Source organism: Xyrauchen texanus, chromosome 1 (assembly GCF_025860055.1).
Source record: "Xyrauchen texanus isolate HMW12.3.18 chromosome 1, RBS_HiC_50CHRs, whole genome shotgun sequence".
In the NCBI taxonomy this organism is placed as follows: domain Eukaryota; kingdom Metazoa; phylum Chordata; class Actinopteri; order Cypriniformes; family Catostomidae; genus Xyrauchen; species Xyrauchen texanus.
The window spans coordinates 64,953,609-64,962,391 of record NC_068276.1 but is presented as its reverse complement, the minus strand read 5'-3'; the positions used below and the strand labels follow the sequence as shown (position 1 = coordinate 64,962,391).

At 37.4% G+C, this 8,783-nt stretch overlaps 1 protein-coding gene and 1 pseudogene across 1 annotated transcript in view; both read left to right on the top strand.

The window, feature by feature from the left end:
• The window catches only part of LOC127643077 (B-cell receptor CD22-like), a 148,181-nt gene that overhangs the window by 37,639 nt on the left and 101,759 nt on the right, over positions 1-8,783 (top strand). The gene's annotated exons all lie outside the window — the stretch shown is intronic.
• LOC127643583 (histone H4-like) lies at positions 3,121-8,436 on the top strand (annotated as a pseudogene).

Below are 8,783 nucleotides of genomic sequence, written 5' to 3'. Positions count from 1 at the left end.
CCATCCCTAGTTTATGTCGATTAATAATTTCTTATGACGACAGTCGTGATCTCAAATAAAAAAATTCCATCAGTCCATCATCTTTCACATGAACACAGACAGATGCATTTGATCTGTAACACACAGTAATAACTGCAGTCTTCACTCTCATCATCACTATAACACAAAACATTATTAACATCGACCCTTTCTACAGTTCGCTTTCGACGGCAAGGTGTATCAATACAAGGTCCTGTCAATTCGGCATGTCCCTGTCCACTCGCGTCTTTACGAAGGTCGCAGAGGCAGCCCTTGCCCCACTCCGAGAAGCCGGCATCCGCATACTCAACTATGTGCCCACAGGTACCAGGTGTTCAGGCACCTCAGCCATTAAGGGCTTCAGGTCAACTGGGAAAAGAGCAAGCTCGCCCCGGTTCAGAGCATCTCTTAGTTAGATTCAATGTCAGCACGCCTCACAAACGAGCGCACGCAGTCAGTGCTGGAATGCCTTGCTGCCTTCAGGATAGGCACTGCGGTCCATTTAAAACTTTTCCAAAGGTTCCTGGGGCATATGGTGTCCTCCACGGCGGTCGCGCCGCTGGGGTTGATGAATATGGGACCGCTTCAGAAATGGCTCCAGATTCAAGTCCTGATATGAGAATGGCGCCACAGCACGCACCGTGTGATGGTCACCCCTGCCTGCCGCCAAACATTAAAACCCTGGACAGACCTCTGCTTTCTGCGGGCAGGAGTCCCTGGAGTTCGGTCCAGTAGTGTGTTGCTCACTTCGACACAACCTCGAAGTGAGCAACAGACGGGAACGTCTAGTTTACGGATGTAACCTCCGTTCCCTGAGGGAACTTGAGAATTTGTGCATTCTCTCACATATTATTTTGTTTTCTCTCACAAAATGTGCATCATAATGAAAATCTTGTGCTAGATCTCAAACTGTAAAATATATTGAGCTGGTTTTACTCAAAAGAATTTAGGCAATTTTTTGCAATATCTTTTTGAGTATTTTGAACTAAACAAATTTTTGTTTGACATATTATATTTCACATGTAATGCCAACACAAATGAATCAATTTACAGGCCTTTTTTTAAGGTAGAGAGGCCAAATTTATCTTGTTGGGAACCGCCATTATCAAGAAATATTTACTTATTTTTTCAGACACTTTAAACTTATTATTAAGTTAGTTACACTTGATTTTCAAATGCATTTAATTTATTTTCCAAGTTTCCAAATAAAGCGTCTTTATTATAAAAAGTTTACTCAACAAGTTTTTCAAAATAAATTCTAAATATTTATTCATATTACAATATAAAAAATTTATAAAAAATTTAAACAGCAATAAATTTGCAAATGTATCCAAGAAAAATAGAAAAAAAACAAAAACACCTACTTATAGACTAACACACAAATGGGAGAACAAAGAAACCGGTTTAGTATCAGTACATATTATTTCACCATGAACTAGTTATATTTGGTCTTAATGTTAAACACTAAATAAAGCTTAGAAAAGAGTACATTAAATGTGAGTGGTCTACGCCCCTGTATGTAAACATTTATCAGTAATGTACGAATGTCAGTGGCTCATTTTGCTCAACACATGGGTAGATGGACACACATTCATCACGAGAGGGCGCACTTCTGAGAAAAAAATTAATAAATAAAAATCCTCTGGTGTGGCCCCGCCTGTCAACCGCCTACATCACCAATGCTACAGGCCGCCCTTGTTCTTCCTGTCCCTTTTGTTGGCACACAGGAAAATATTTTGAAGTAGTCTAAATATCACCTTAATAATTATATGACTTATTTAAGTCAAATTTCACAACAAAGTTTCTGCTTATAGACTCTCAGCCAGATAATGAAGACAATATTACAACATTAGGGCCTCCTGCACATTACTCAAACATGTTCAATAAGAACAGCAGACAGACCGTAGATTAATAGAGAAGTTGAGAGCGATCTGAGAGCTCAAGATGGAGAGAGTCTATTTAAAGATACAGCACATACAACACCAACTCACAGAAACAGAAATATGTCTGATTCAACAGACAATCCAAAGATTATTACAATAAAATAAGATACAAGTATATAAAATATGAAGAGATGAAACACATCAAAGTTACAACATGTACACAAGTCCATCATCTTTCACATGAACACAGACAGATGCATTTGATCTGTAACACACAGTAATAACTGCAGTCTTCACTCTCATCATCACTATAACACCAAACATTATTTATATATGAACAGAATAAAGAATACATGAACACTGAGACAGTAAATCTACAGTATAGACCTGTGCACCCACATCACCATCATGTGTTTCACACACACACAAATAACAGAAGATAATATAGAATATAATAAAACACTCACAGAGTATAAGAGGCAGCACACTGGACTCCATACTGTCACTTTAATGAACTGTTTAAACTGTGCTGTCTGTCTAAACCAAACCCTTCCTGTGTTCAAACGTCATTTCACACTTCAGAGACAGAAATAATGGGGGGGGGGGGGAGAAAGACAAGACTTTGTTTTTTAACAGGAAAGGGGCCCGGAGCAATATAAGGGGGCCTGATGTTCCTCCCACACTGAAACTGCAGATGAGAAACAGAGCAGAAGTCAAACCACAACTATGAGCTCATCTATTTTATTAAACCACTAAAACAAAAGTAATATAAAATAAATATATTAGATTTATAGCATGTATGTTTCATATTTATTGCATATAGCACATGGTTACTGTGCAACAAAAATCCCATAATAACCAGGAAATAAATTAAGATTTGGTGCATAACAGGGACTTTTAACTATATACAACTCCAAAATACACAATTCACTTTTATTGTGTTGGATAAATTTCATTGTCAACAATTCTTCTGCTCTGTTGAACATTTGACACATTTTGATCATTGAGCTTTAAATATTTTCTCTATAGAAAAAAAAAAACTGTTTCATTTGAGTGAAATAAACTCCAAGATTTTAAACTGTGAAAAAGAAATAAACACGTGACGTCCTTTGGCTCCTCCTTCAGCGGTGTTTTTCTACTAGGTCCTGTAGGTGAAAATAAATATCTTCTCCGGTTGTTTGTCGCGTCACATTCGAGTGAATAATAAACTCTCATCATCATGTCTGGAAGCGGAAAGGAAGTTGTTAAGCGTCATCGTAAAGTTTCGTTTGATTATAATCACAGAATCAAACCCGCTATTAATCGTCTCGCTCGCCGTGTCGGTGTCAAGCGTAGTTCCGGTCTGATCTACGAGGAGACTCGCGGTGTGTTGAAGGTGTTTTTTTTTTTTTTTCGCTTTTTTTTTATTTTTTTTATTGCATTTCTGAGAACATACAAAATCAATGCCAGGGGAAAATACAGTCGAGAGTACAATCACAGGTTATAAAGTTAGAGGAATAACATGCAAATGACACAGTGAGATAGTTTTAAGAGCTTTGGAGTTGCTGGATGTACTGAGAGTGTCCAGGTAGGATTTAAGTTCCTTACAAAAATAAAAAAGTAGGGCTTAACACCCTGAAATTTACATTTGTGTAAAAAAATTTCGCTAGAAAAATAAATAGGTTTATCAAAAATATTGGTCCTTTACATCTTTTTCAAAGTTGTGCTGACCAAATAGAACATCTTTGTATAACAAAGAAAAACTCTGTGATGAAAATGTGCGAACAAACATACAAAAATCCTTCCAGAACAGACTTGTATATGTGCATTCCCAGAAGAGATGAGAAATAGATTCGTGTTCAGTACCACAAAAAGAACATAAAGTGTCAATATCAGGAAACATCTTTTTCAAGTAAAGCCTCACAGGATAAAAAAGATGAAGTACTTTGTAAGACACATCCTTGACCTTATTGGTCATTAAATATTTAGAAGACAAAGTCCACACTTTCTTCCATGGAATATTGACAAACTGGCCATTCCAGTACGACACAATGTATGGGAGAGAAACAATCTCATTTTGAAATAGTTGTCTAATTCTTCTGTTCCGACTAGAAGAGTTAGATAAAAAAACAAATATTTCCAATCATTGTATCAAATGGATGAGAATGTATCACATTCACAAAGAAATCTGGGATCTAGCTGAGTCTCTGAGAAGAGTTATTGCTCCATAAGGGATGGCATCCATTACAATAGCAAACTCTCGAGGAGTGACAGGTATATTGTACTTGTTCAAAAACTCTGAGTATGAATACAAGTATCCATCAGTATTGATTAATTGAGAAGCCAAAATAAAATTATTTTGAACCCAGTTTGGCAAAAATAACGATTTATTTTTATAAGTAATATCACAATTATTCCAAATAAAGTAACGGTGAGGACTAAAATTGTGTTTATAAATTAGGTGCCAGGCCAAAAGCGCTTGTTTATGAAAATTTGACAATTTAAGGGGCAATTTGGTGATGTTGTAGTTGCATAACAATAGGAAAGGGAGACCTCCCACCTTAGAGAAAATAAGATTAGGAAGAGTATTCCAGAAAGAATCGGGGTTTGTTAAGTACTGTTTTAACCAATTTATCTTGAAAGTATTATTTAAAGAAGTAAAATCCAGAAAGTTTAGACCACCACATTCATAATTATTAATAACCACAGACTTTTTAACATAATGCCTCTTATACTTCCACAGAAAATCAAATAGCATTCTATCAATATCTGCACATACAGATTTATCCACATGTAAGGATATAGCAGGGTAAGTCATTCTTGAGATACCCTCAGCTTTAGCAATAAGAGTTCAGTCCTCTCAGAGATAAATCTCTCTGTAACCATGAATTGAATTTCTTTTTAGCTTTCCCAACAACTGGGTCAAAGTTCAGTCTGCATCTGACTTTATCATCCTTACATATGGATATACCTAGATAGGTCACCTGTGACTTAACTGGAATACCGTAAAGAGAGAGAGAAGGACAAGTTTTAACAGCTAACAGCTCACATTTATTAAGGTTTAAGTTTAAGCCGGAAGCTTTAGAGAAAAACTTAATGTGTTGAATTGCAATCGGAATCTGTAATTCATCTTTTAAAAACAGGGTAGTGTCGTCAGCTAGCTGACTAATAAGTATATGTTTGTTTGCAATAGTAATACCTTGCAGATGACTACTCATAAGAAAGGAGGAAAGAAGTTGAGCAGCCACAAGAAATAAATAAGGGGATATAGGGCAACCCTGACCGAACTCCTCTTGACAATTGAAATCTAGGCGAGGTACCCGATTTAAGGTTGATAGAACAGTTGGCATTGTTATAAAGAGTTCTTATAAACTTGCAGAATGGATCACCGAACCCAAGCTTTTGGAGAGCTAGAAAAATAAACTCATGTTCAAGAGAGTCAAACGCTTTGTAAAGTCTACAAAAAGAATAAGACTGTCATCATCAACTAATTCACTATAGTCTAATAAATCTAGAACAAGTCGGATATTGTTTGCTATATGTCTTGTTGGCATAAATCCTGATTGAGTCTCATCAATAACTGAACTCAGAACACACTTAAGTCTTTTGGCCAAAGCCCAAGCTAATATTTTATAGTCAGTTATTAAGAAGACAAATAGGCCGCCAATTATCTATCAAAGTTGTATCTTTTTAGGTTTAGGTATCAGAGTTAAAAGCCCTTGAGTTAAACTAGAAGGCAGAGTTTCTGACTGAATACTCTCCAAAAACATCTCTAGCAGGAACGGTGCTAATTCTTCAGCAAAGCTTTTATAGAACTTCGGCCGTTAGGCCATCGGTTCCAGGAGACTTGTTATTTTTAAGGCCCTCAATCCCTCAATTACCTCAGTGATAGTTATAGTTTTATCACAGGCAAGCTGCTCATCTTTAGATATTGATTTAACCTCCTTTAATGATTGAAAGAAAAGGGAGGCTGAGTCCTTACAGTAATTAGATGTATATAGTTTTTGAATAAAAGTTACTACAAAAAGAGGCAATTTCCTTAGAATTATCTGTCAAAATGCCATTAATTTGCAGCGAACTAATGGAAAGATTCCTAGAGTTGTGTTTTCCATTCTAAAAAAATAAGCAGAGCTCTGTTCACCTTGTTCTAGCCATTTCCTCCTTGAACGAACATAGGAGCCTTCAGCTTTGTACTTATAAATATTGTCCAATTTAGATTGGAGCTCTGTAAGTTCTGTTAGAACAGATTCCGATAAGCTTCCTGACTTTTGCTCTGAAGTGTTATGATCTTTGATATGACCTTCTCCTCTTCATTCCTTCTCTGTTTTGCCAAATTGCTGCTAAAATGTCTAATACATATTCCTACTTCATATTTTAATAATTCCCAATTTAGGCTAAAACATTTTTCAGAAGAAGCTTTAACCCAGTAGTATCGAATCAGAAAGGAAATTCTTTTTTCAATTCATCATGCTTAAGTAGGGATGAATTCATTTTTCCAGTAAGAGGCTCTAGAATTTATATTTGAGTGTCCTGTGGATAGAGGAGTAGAAAGGAGAATAGTGTGGTGATCCGTTAAGGGAGAGGGAAGAATACTAACAGAAACATTATAATCTTTGAAGGAGTATGGTACAAGCCAATAATCTAAGCGAGAAAGTCTTGAGCGATTCTTGTTACCCCATGTATAAGATTTAGTATTTGGAAACTTTTCCCTCCAAATATCAACTAAATCCAGCTTCTCCATGAACATTTTCAATTTTAAGTTAGGAGAGGTAGACTGCCTTGGAGGAAATCTATCAAGATTGTTATCAGGAGTGATATTAAAATCACCACCAATACAAATTACAGCATCAGGAAATAAATTAAACCATATTAAAAGTTTGTCTCCTATCTCATCAAGCAACAAGTCATTTTCTCTAGAAGTATTATATCCATAAATGTTTGCCAATAAAACAAATATATTATTAATACAAATTACCAACATAAGAAAGTGCCCCTTAGGATCTATATAACTCTGTAACACTGAACCTGCAAAATGGTTTTTCACTATCATCACACCAGCAGAATATTCTGAACCATGAGCCATCCAAACCTCGTTGCCCCATTGGTTTTTCCAAAAAGTAATGTCATTTGAAACAGAGTGAGACTCCTGGAAAAAACAAAAGTCACTTTTGAAAGACTTAGCATACAAAAACAACGCTTTACGCTTTACATTTTCACGCAACCCCCTGGCATTGAGAGAAACAATTGAAATAGACATTCAAAAGAACAGAACAAGAGATAAAAGAACACAAGTACTGGTAGTAGAACCCTCAAAGGAAAAAGAAAAGAGCATCGGTAGCTGACTGAGTCGGGTAGAGCCAAACATTCGGCATAAACTCAGTCAATCAAATTAGTGAGCTTTCTTAAAACGAAATATTACACCCACTAAAATTAAACTGGTTTACCATGCTTAAGGTGAATAAATTTCAGAACCATCAACAAAGGCACGACCTCCAATGAAGTGAGCTTTCTTTCCCTCCTTTCGAGCCTTATCTACAGCAGGCCAAAGCAGCTGTCTTCTTTCTCGATCAGTCGCGATGAGATCCTCAGTGAAGCGAAGTTGATTGGCACGAAGAAACTCCGACATCCTCGCTGCCTTCCACACTCCGTCTCTCGTAACTCGCGAAGAGAACTGAATAATGATAGATCGCGGTCGTGAACTACTCTGGAGCCTCCTTCCAACGCGGTGAACTGTATCGATTTTGTCTACTAGGTTGCTTCCTCCCTCAGGGAAAGTGGCTTTACAGATACGGATGGATTCCGCTCTGACATCCTCTCTTTCCTTCTCAGTAACACCGTGTAAATGTAGATTCCAGCGATGGGAGTATCTTTCCAAGTCAGTGAGACGTTGTTCACAGAATCCCATCTTCTTCTCTTCAGTGTCTAATCTTGTCTTTACGTGACTGACTTGGCCTTTGATGTCGTTTAGTTCAGCACATACGAAGTCCACAGTTTTTTTTAAACCTTCAATTTTTAGGGCATTTTCACTCACCATTTTCTCTATGGCGTCAGAGCGAGTGTTAATCAAATTAGAGAGCGTCGAAACAACAGAGGAGATATCATCATCTGCCTTGCCCTTCTTGGATGGAGGTTTAGCTGGGCTATCTGGAAGTGGTGTTCTGGCCCCAGGCAGAGTATTTTCCACAGATACATAGTTGTGAAAGTCCATCTTGTCAGATTGCCGCGAAACACGCGATATGTCTTTCCTTTTGTCAGCGGTCGACTTCATATTTCGAATATTAGAGAAAGCAGAAAGATGTGGGTGATTTTGCATAAAATGACTTTAAGGAATGATATTTATGCCGTTATTAAAGTTTAGTCAGCAGAGCTCGGCGAAAGTTAAGTTAGCAGGACGCCATCTTTGACTCCTCCCCCGGTGTGTTGAAGGTGTTTCTGGAGAACGTTATGCGTGATGACGTCACCTACACTGACACGTCTAGAGAAAGACGTCACTGTCATGGATGTTGTGTACGCGCTGAAACTACAGAGACGAACTCGGAACGGATTCGGAGGATAAACGACTTTATTCTGGAGAAATGAAACGCGATTTGAAGAGTTACATCTCACACTAAAGAGTCGATGTTTAAACTGTAGTGTTGCGGGAGAACAAAGGAAAGTGAATCGGATCGCAGTTTGAAACATGAGGCGATGGGCGGAACTTCCATTTCATGACAAAGCTTTTGATTGGCTATTTACGCCCGTCAATCCAAGAGCTGACTAATGAAATGATTTAGTGGGTTTGATCCATGAAGACACGCAATCAGAGGACGCGTCGACTCCTTTATAAATTAACATAGAGGAATAAAAACTGCAGTCAGATGAATCTCATTGTGCAAGAGAAACTTTGTGCAAGTGTATTTAAGA